A 10,000-nucleotide genomic window follows, 5' to 3' on the forward strand; every position below is an offset into this window, starting at 1 on the left:
CTTTCATGTGGTTAGGTTCTCTGACGTGATCATAGCCTTGTATTGGACATGAGGATGCCAAGGGACTGTCCACTGCCAAAGCAGACAGGAGTGCTGTTTGCTGGAGAAGCAGTGCTCTTAGCCCTTGTTCAAATTAGAGCTATTTGACACGTCAAATCGCATGACAAGTCCCAGCCTATTGCCGGCCATGGCACCGTTCCAGTTGGCACGACGCCACCGCCGCACTGATTTGCAGAAGTAGTCCCTGCACTACTTTTGCCGATTTCAGGGTGCAACTTCAATAGAAATCTGTGCATGAAGCCACACAGATGTCTTTCAAGTCGAACCCGAAGTCACACTGAAATGTGGCTTTGAAATTTGTGCGATTTCAGATGAAGTTACATGATTTCAAAGCCGCGTTCAATGTGAATGACGGCTAACTGTCCTCTAGACTAAATCGACAGTTAACCTTTGCAGTGCAGTAGTAGCCCCACTGCAAGGGTAAACGTTTTTTTTTTTTAGTTTACCAGATGGCGGCTTTAAAGTTGCACTCTTGGATCAGCAATTATTGTTTTAAATACAGGAGGCATGTGTACTCTTACTTGGTTTGGGTGTGCTTTGTGTGTTTCTTCCAGATCTGTGCAGTAATCCAGCGTGAAACTTTACCTCTGTGCAGGAGCTTCCTGTTATATAGACCGGTCACTGCTGCTCTATTCCTATTTGCAGGGTGACTGGTCTTGTCTCCTCCCCATGCTATAGTTTTCTGTAGACAGCCTGTAGTGGGTGAGACATACAGGGTCCCTCCCACATCACTGCTGGAGTCTCAGGCTATGTACAGCACAGTGAATATGACACTCCTCTTTTTACAACGTGCTGTCTGGGTTTGTAAAGGCATCTAGTGCATACAGAGTAGATGTATATGCTTTGTTGAAAGGTTGGATCCCAGTTCAGGTATTTATAGCTGTCTGTGTCTACGGTGGAAAGAGTCACCCTCTATAGTTGTCCTTGTGGCCGCTGTCTTTAGTACAGAAAGTGAATAAAGTAGAGATGCACCCAAATTTCGGCAGTTGAAAATGGTGTTGTCGGCATTTAAGGTGCCCATAATGGTGCCAAAAACGCACACAATTTTACCATTATTTTACTGTGCTTATGGTGTGTTTTTCATAGGTCATGTGACTCAAAAACCTAATGCAGGTGTGTTATTGATGCGTTCTTGCTGCGTTTTCAATGCATTTCAACGGGACGGTGTGTTTTTGGTGGGTTTTTTTTTTTTTTTCCATCTGACCCAAAATGCAGCAAGCAAGATGATTTTTAACACCACAATGGAAGCGTAATGGACCAGTGTGAAGGCATACATAGAATTTAAAGGGATGCATTTTTCTTGTGCTAAAGGTACAGATAATGTCCAACAATAATTTCATATTCATTTTAATTCATTATATTAAAAAGTCGAATATAATACAATTTATATATATATATATATATATATATATATATATATATATATATATATATATATATATATATATATATATATATATATATATATATATATAATCATTTTCGGTTTTGTCCAAGTGCATCTTAAATTTTCAGTTTCACTTTCGGTACCAAAGTTTCCGTTTAGTGCACCTCTAGAACAAAGTGATCAAAAAAACTCAAACTGTTTTTAGTTGTCAAAAGGAAAATCTTCCAGTGCCAATTGTTTAAAGGGGATATCGTTTTGCTTTGGAGGAATCTCCTTTTCCAGTTGTGTTGCTGGGATAAAAAAAAAAAAGCAGAATCTCCCCAACAGTTCAGACAGCAAAAGAAAAAAAAAAAAAAACCTGACTGGTTCTAACCGTTCCCTACTCTATCATAATAAAAACGGCTTTACATAATATATATATATAGTAAATAAGGCCTAATATGTATACATGCAGGTGTAGTGCCTCCAGACTTGGTAGAAATAAAACATAATTGTTAAAGGATAAGTTCACCTTTGTTTGCATGTGCCACTTTTTTTTTTGGTGTGGAACATATAACATGTTCCTAATGCTGCAGCCTCTGCCCAATTCCCCCCCCCCCCCCCCAATATGACAGCAGTATGGGGAGAAGTTCCCTGTACTAACTGTGACTTTTTAAAATCCACGCGGCTGTGCGGGGCCTTTGCGCCTGTCGGCTTGTAGTCCTCAATGAACTACCACAGCATTGTGGAGCACCATGGTAGTTCATTGATTCTTCCTGTCAGATTGTATCCCCCGTATGGGATGTATAGGCACACAAACACTGACAGATCTGAAGGAGATCTGCTGATCGCTGGTGCAGTGCTTTACAAGCTCCAAAAATAAATTAAAAATAATAAATGCACATTTTTTACCAGCAAAAAAAATAGCATTTATTTATTTTTTCTGAAAAGTGAACTTATCCTTTAAGAAAAAGACATTTTTGATAGTATACTTATCTAAAGCAGTATTGTGCTGCCTCTGTTTATTGCCTGGATTGGGCTAAGCTGCAGGCTTCAGAGGCAGTTGTCTTGGGCACCGCGGTGTGTGGTTGCCATGGGCCTTAACTACACAGATGATTTTTAGTAGTAGCTCAGTTGTGCTAATAATAATTCATGCAATGGATTGCTCATTGATGGAACAAATGGCTCCCTAAAGTGTAAGCTAGAAAGTAAAAGCGATTATTCACACAGGATTGCACAATGCTACAGATGTGTTAAATGCCACTGCAAAGACACTATAGAAAGCAGTGGCGCTGCCCCCCCATCCATGCATCCGGCCCCTTAATCTACATGCAGGGCATCGGATGCATGGATTCCAATTGGGTTTTTCTTTTTTTTTTTTTTTTTTTTATGAAGCACCTGATTAGAGCCAGAGGCTCTAATCGGCTCCAAAAAAGGGTGGACTCTGGGCTCAGAGCACTGTGCCCCTAGCCAATCCAGTTGTATGACAAATAGCAAATTAATATTCGGTATTGACACACTGATTTTCCTCCCGGCCAATCAGGAAATGGGTCCTGAGACCTGTTTCCCGATTGGTCGAAAGGAGAAGGCATGCTATTGGCCAAGAAGGGGGGAGGAGACGGCCGCCGAGAAGGGACATGAAGGGGCCTGAGAGGGAAGCCATCGCCTGTCAGTCCGGAGGAACAAGGTAAGTAAACTGGCGGGCGGGCGGGCAGGGAGATGTGGTGCAGGCTGGAGTGATGGGGGGTCCGCAGCCAGGTCAGTCTGCGCCTCCCCCCCGACTGATGGAGCATCAGTCGCCACTGATAAAAAGCACAAGATTGAATTACTAGAAATGGCAATTATAGCTGAAGCCTGATGAGCACACCACTGCCAGTAGTCTGTGGGTATATTATGCTAGTGTTGATTTTGCTACTAACTGGGGTTCTTATTAAAGCCAACCTGCATTATCAACATCTAAAGCCAGATGTACAATATTAAAGGATATGTGAACCCTAACATTGAACTTTTTAGTTTCTTTTCCAAAATGCTTTCAATAATATATTTACTGTATTGGTTTGAAAAGTGAAAAACGCTAACTCCTATTTGTTATTAGTTGGCGTTGTTCCCAGCTAACTGAGGTTCTGCTCCTCCATAGATACAGTATGGTGAATGAGCATTGTCCCTCTAGGACAGGGAAGTGTGTCGCTGGCAGGATTGCTGGCTGAAGGTAAAGGAAAAACGCTTAACCACCTGTCAACCGCGCTTTAGCTAAATGACGGCTACAGCGCAGTCGCCTAGTTCTGGTAGGATGGAGTCTCATGATTGTGTCTGCTGCTGGGTGCGGACGGCATGATCTGTGATCGCAAAGGGCAAATCAGCGGCTCTTTGCCATGTGATCAGCTGTGTCCAATCACAGCTCATCAGAGGTAAACAAATGCCAGTTATCGGCATTCCTTTCCTCACGCTGACAGCATGAGAATCGGAGAAAAGACCAGATAACCGGCATCTCTAAAAGGGACATCTACACTGATAATCAGGACCGTCCCACCAGTGTTTCCGATGTGTGCCTACCAGTGCTGCCAATCAGTGCCTCCTCATCAGTGCCCTTCAGTGCACCCTCATCAGCGCACATCAGTGAAGGAGAGAAATTACCCGTTTGCAAAATTTCATAACAAGCAGACTGTTTGTTTTTTTTTTTCAAGATTTTTGTTCTTTTTTCGCTTATTAGCAAAAAATAAACGCAGTAGTGATAAACTAACAAAAGAAAGCTCTATTTGTGTGAAAAAATAATAATTTTGGAAGAAAGTATACCGCCATCTTCCCCAAAATTGTAGATCAAAAAAAAAAGAAAGAAAAGCGGGACTATACCGGCATCAAAGATGAAGGGATGCACACAAGTGTTCACACCTTCATTAAAAGATACAGCTTTATTAACCACTTGGGCCCCGGAGGATTCTGGACTGATCTCTTGTGTACCGACTCGGCTAGTTCTCCTGATTGTTTGTCTGCTGCCCGCCCTGACCTTGGCTCATTATCTGGCTCTCCTTTTCCATCTCCATCCATCTGTGCCTGCACTGTGTCTTTGGGAACTCTCCTCTAGAGCAGGGTGAACATGGGGGTCGTGACCTTGGGTCAGCATGCAGCTAAGTCCAAACTCCCGTGAGGGGGTCCCTGGCAGAATACTGGCTGGCCCTTAGATTGTAAGGATCCCGTGTCACCTGCTCGCCTATGGGCTCACACCAGTAGTACCAAGACAACAAGGTAGTAGATCTCCTAAAAAGAATTCATATGTTGTATAGGCTCCTAAACCCCACAGGTGCCCTCTCCTTGAAAAGGGACCTTTTCTAGAACTTGCCAATGTGTTTCAGAGATTTTCACATCCTGTGATCAACACATGCCAGAAGCTGGATTTCTGCCTGATTTCTGCCCTGATGTACAGTTGTGTTCGAACGTTTGCATCCCCTGGCAGAATTTGTGAAATGTTGGCACTGATATTGAAAATATGACCATGCCAAAAAAAAACTTTTATTTAAGGATAGTGATCATATGAAACCATTTATTCTCATACAGTAAAAGTGTTTTGCAAGACAAGCAAAATTTTTATTAGATTTTGACTGATAAACAAGCGATGTCTTGATATACAAGTAACGACATGTCACAACTGGGTATAAAAGAGAAGAGAGGCACCTCTAAGTGTAGCAGTATGGTTCCATTTAATGAAGGTACAACATTTAGCAACTCACATGGTTGATGATTAAAAGAGACGCATCTAAAGCCCCGTACACACGTACCGAATGTCGGCCGAACGATCGGCCGTCTTTTGTCTGGTGCTGTTTTGTAGGTTGAAAAGTGCTAAAGACCGCACACGAATTTTGTCGGCCAACAACAACCGACTGCAGAAGTGATGTCATGTGATGGTTAACTTTCCGTGTGTTTTTTCTTCTCTGAGCATGCCCAGTCTTGCTCATCTGCTTTTTGTTGGCCGAAATCTGTACTGACTGAGGAACAATCGGCCGTTCTTTGTTGGCCTACAAAAATTTTAAAGCCTGCACAGCAGATTCTGTTCGGCCGAAAAGTCGCAGTCGGTTGTCGGAAGCATCATACTAACAAGCCGACAATCGGCCGATCGGACGTTGGCCGAATATTTACGGCCGACAATCGGTACGTGTGTACGGGCCTTAAGTATGCAGGCATTCAGGGTAAAGCTGTCCACATATACCATACTCTGCATCACCACCAATGTCATCCCTTCAACACTGCGTTCCACGGGCGTTTCAAGCCTCGCTTTCAGTTCCCTCTACTGAAGGGTAGTCTTTCCAGTCACGATTGCAGACCGACAGTGGTGAGAGCCGGCGGTGCTGAGGATGGTCTATGTGGACAGCTTTAACCCAGATGTCTGCATACTTGGATAGGCCTTTTTTATTCATTAGACATGAGTTGCTAAAAGTTGAACCTTCACTAAATGTAACCATATTGCTACACTTAGAGGCGCCTCGCTTCTCTTTTATACTTTATAGCTGCTGCTGGATTTTGCTTCTAGTCCCCTTGTGGAGGCTGCCATTTGTGGATGGACATTTTATGGTTACACAATCACATTGCTATAATCTTTTTATATGGACTATAAACTGAAGGACTTATGAATAAATGGTTGTGGAACGAATCATTTGAGTTTCCATTATTTCCTATGGGGAAATTTGCTTTGATATAAGAGTGCTTTGGATTACAAGCATGTTTCCGGAACAAATTATGCTCGCATTCCAAGGTTTTACTGGAGTTGTTTGGCTCCTACTTTATCATAATGATAACGGAAATCACCCAAATTGCCCTTATCAATATTTTACATACCCTGGAATGTTTGGCCTTGGTACAAACACAAAAGGTGACACACTCAGGTTAAAATGAAAATGAAAGGTTAATTTCCCACAGCTGTCTGTGTATAAATAGAATGAGTTTTTTAGGACTCACGTGGATGCACTAAGCAGCCTAGATACTGAGCCATAGGGAGCAGGAGAAAAACTGTGAAAAGACCTGCGTAACAAGGTAATGGAACTTTATAAAGGTGGAAAAGGATATCAAGATATCGAAAGTCTTCAATTTGCCAGTCAGTATTGTTTAATCTTTTATTAAGAAGTGAAAAATTCAGGGATCTCTTGATACCGTCCATGGCCAATTAGACCAATAAAGATTGCAGCCACAACTGGCAGAAGAATTGTTCAGCATACAAAGGATAACCTACAGGTAACCTCAGAAGAAATACAGGCTGCTCAGGAAAAAGATGGTGTGGTTGTTTCAAGGAGCACAATACGATACTCATTCACCTTACTTATTCACCAAAACAAGTGTAACAAGTAAATAAAAACACAACACAAATTTTTGACAAGTCCTTTTATTAAAAAAATGTCCCCTGGTGTAGATCCATCGTCAAACACGACACCCACTGCCACCGCCAATCCAAAAGAAAAAAACAATCTCCAGTCCCGACGTCTGCCAGCTCCACCGTTTAACAGCTCTTAAATAACTAAGGAGTGGGGCCACCTGGTTATGTCACTGGGTGGCACCGCCCCCATGTGACATAAACCCAGCATGCCCTTGGTCAGTGACATCAAAAGAGAGCAGTGCCCTGGCCTTTATCAAAATTTCACCCACCACTGTCCTGGCCAGACCTGGCCACTTCTGTCTACAAGAACATGCTGTCATCCTCCCAGGGTCTCACTTGCTCCTCTCTACACGCAGAACCAGGCTTTGCCTGCTACAACCCTGGCAGACAGACAACAGCAGAAGTCTCAAGACAGAGCTGTGCTCTTGAGCAAGTGTAGCGTAAAACTTCCCCATCTACGAACTGCCTCCATGCTACCAAACAAACCTACTACATTACTCATCCAATCCTCGTCACCTCTTTTCTACCACTAATTCCTTACTTCTTCCCCTGCACTGCCTCCACCCACCAACTTTCTTACTGCCCCGGAGATTGTCAATCATTTCAAAAACAAGATCAACACAATTTGTGATGAGATACCCAATGTCCAGTTTTCTCCTCCAACCAACATACCAGGTCCAACACCACACTCAATACATTCCTCCTTCTACCCTGTTACCACTAAGGAAGTTGCCAGACTCCTTTTCACGGCCCACCTCGCCACCTGTCACCTAACAATTACTGTGACCACCTTCCTGCCCTATCCTAAAGTCTCTAACCCACATCTTCAACCCCTCTGGCACCTTCCCCTCCCCGCTCAAACATGCACTGGTTACACCTATATTTAAAAAACCCTCAATAGACCCCACCTGTTTGAATAGCTTTAAGCCCCGTACACACGAACCGATTGTCGGCCGTAAATGTTTGGCCAACATCCGATCGCCCGATTGTCGGCTTGTTAGTATGATGCTTCCGACAACCGACTGCGACTTTTCGGCCGAAAAAAATCTGGCGTGCAGGCTTTAAAATTTTTGTTAGCCAACAAAAAACGGCCGATTGTTCGTCAGTCAGTACAGATTTCAGCCGACAAAAATGTGATGATCAAGACTGGGCATGCTCAGTGAAGAAAAAACACAAGAAAAGTAGACCAGAACAGGACATCACTTCTGCAGTTGGTTGTTGTTGGCCGACAAAACAGCACTGGACAAAAGACGGCCGAACGGTCGGCCGACAATCAGTACGTGGGTACGGGGCATAAGACCCATCTCCCTGCTCCCGTTTGCCTCCAAGCTGCTTGAATGCCTTGTCCACAATCGTATGATTTGCTATCTCACTGACAACAACCTTCTTGATCCCCTACAGTCCGGCTTCCGTCCACTACATTCCACTGAAACTGACCTACTAAAACTCACACACGACCTACTAACTGCTAAAACAAACGGCCATACTCATACTCTTGGACCTTTCTGCTGCCTTTAACACAGTTGACCACCCAACTCCTCCTCAACAAACTCCACTCCCTTGACCTCCATGATTCTGCTCTTTCCTGGTTCTCCTCCTACCTATATCAGCGCACTTTCCGCGTCACACACAAGACCATCTCCTCCGCTCTATCCTTGGGCCCCTCCTATTCCCTCCCTACACCTCTTCCCTGGGTCTCTTGATAACCTCCCATGGCTTCCAATGCCACCTCCATGCCAACGACACCCAGATCTATCTCTCGAATCCCCAACTCACCCCCTCAAACTCCTCATGTATCACAAATTTACTGTGACATACAGTATCAGTATGGATGTCACGCCATATCCTCAAACTACATTTTTTAGAAAATTAGCTTGTGATATTCCCCCCCCCCCCCCCCCCCCCGATACCAACCATGACTTTACCATTGGGACGCGTGAAGCGGCTCCATTGAGAGCCCGGCACACTCTCCTGTCATGCGAATTGTATGCTGGGAAACCCACATCCAATCTGCACTAGTGTGAACCCAGCCTAAACCTTTGTTTTTTTTAAAGAAAATAACAAATATAGTATACTTACCTCCTCTGTGTAATGGTTTTTCACACAGCAGGCCCGATCTTCCTTTTCTGAGGTCCTCCGCTGGCGCTCCAGGCCCCACCTCTTAAAGCGGAGTTCCGGCCACAAAATCGACATAATCGATTTTGGGCCATCCGCTTGCTTTTCGTCACCTGAAAAAGAAATGGATAGTTACGATTTATTTTTTTTTTACTTACCTTGTTATTGTAGTAAAATATACTCACCTTTCTTCCACTTCCTCCCTCTGCGGCCGCGGCCCGCGCCGTCACTTCCTCTTTGCATTGATTCCTGGGAGCTGAACGTCATCGCTCCCAGGAATCAATGCGCCTGCACCGGCCCCGCTCGTCACTTCCGGTGCGGCGCCGCATTCCCTGCTAAACAGCTTCTGGGCATGCCCAGAAGCTGTGGAGGAATGCGGCGCTGCACGGAAGTGACGAGCGGGGCCGATGCAGGCGCATTCTGGGAGAAGAGGACACGGAAGAGGACGTAGAAGAGGACACGCTGGCTTCAGCTGCCCACATCAGAGATGGCAACGCTGGAGAAGAAATTTTAAAGGTAAGTATTTCTTCTTGCAGGTAAGTGCGACCCGGGACAGTACAGAGGCTATCCATTGTGGAATGCACTAGCCCTGACTGTCCCGGGGGTATTTTTATTGAAAAAAAATTTTCATGGCCGGAACTCCGCTTTAAGTGAGTCCCCCATTGAAAGCCATTGGGCACCTGTGTGTGCTCCCGAGCTAACGCCTATTGACACAGACAGGGCAGATACACCGCGGCAGGCTGGCTCGGCTGCGTGAACCGCTGTACCTGTACGGCAATTAGCGGGAGCGCGCACCCCTATAGCTAGCGGGGAAGCTGATTCACTGGGCCGGCGGCCGCGATTGCTCCCCGTGGAGAGAGAACGGCGGTCTGCTGTTGTAAACACAGCAGACCGTTGTTCTCCCAGGAATCAGCACAGAGCGCCTGTGATCCTCCTATTTTGGATCACAAGTTTCTGTGTTGATTTCAAAAGCCCCCCCCCCCCACAGTTAGAAAACACTCCCTAGGCATACACTTAAACCTTTGATTGCCCCTGAGTTAACCCCTTCCCTGCCAGTGTCATTATTATAGTAACAGTGCATATTTTTAGCACTGATTACT

The 10,000-nt window shown here is 44.8% G+C and overlaps 1 protein-coding gene across 1 annotated transcript in view; it reads left to right on the plus strand.

Moving 5' to 3' along the window:
- Positions 1-10,000, plus strand: part of LOC309566766 (ER degradation-enhancing alpha-mannosidase-like protein 2) — a 242,145-nt gene that overhangs the window by 199,335 nt on the left and 32,810 nt on the right. The window lies entirely within an intron of this gene.

This window comes from Pelophylax lessonae (genome assembly GCF_965119305.1).
Source record: "Pelophylax lessonae genome assembly, chromosome: 11".
Lineage (NCBI taxonomy): Eukaryota > Metazoa > Chordata > Amphibia > Anura > Ranidae > Pelophylax > Pelophylax lessonae.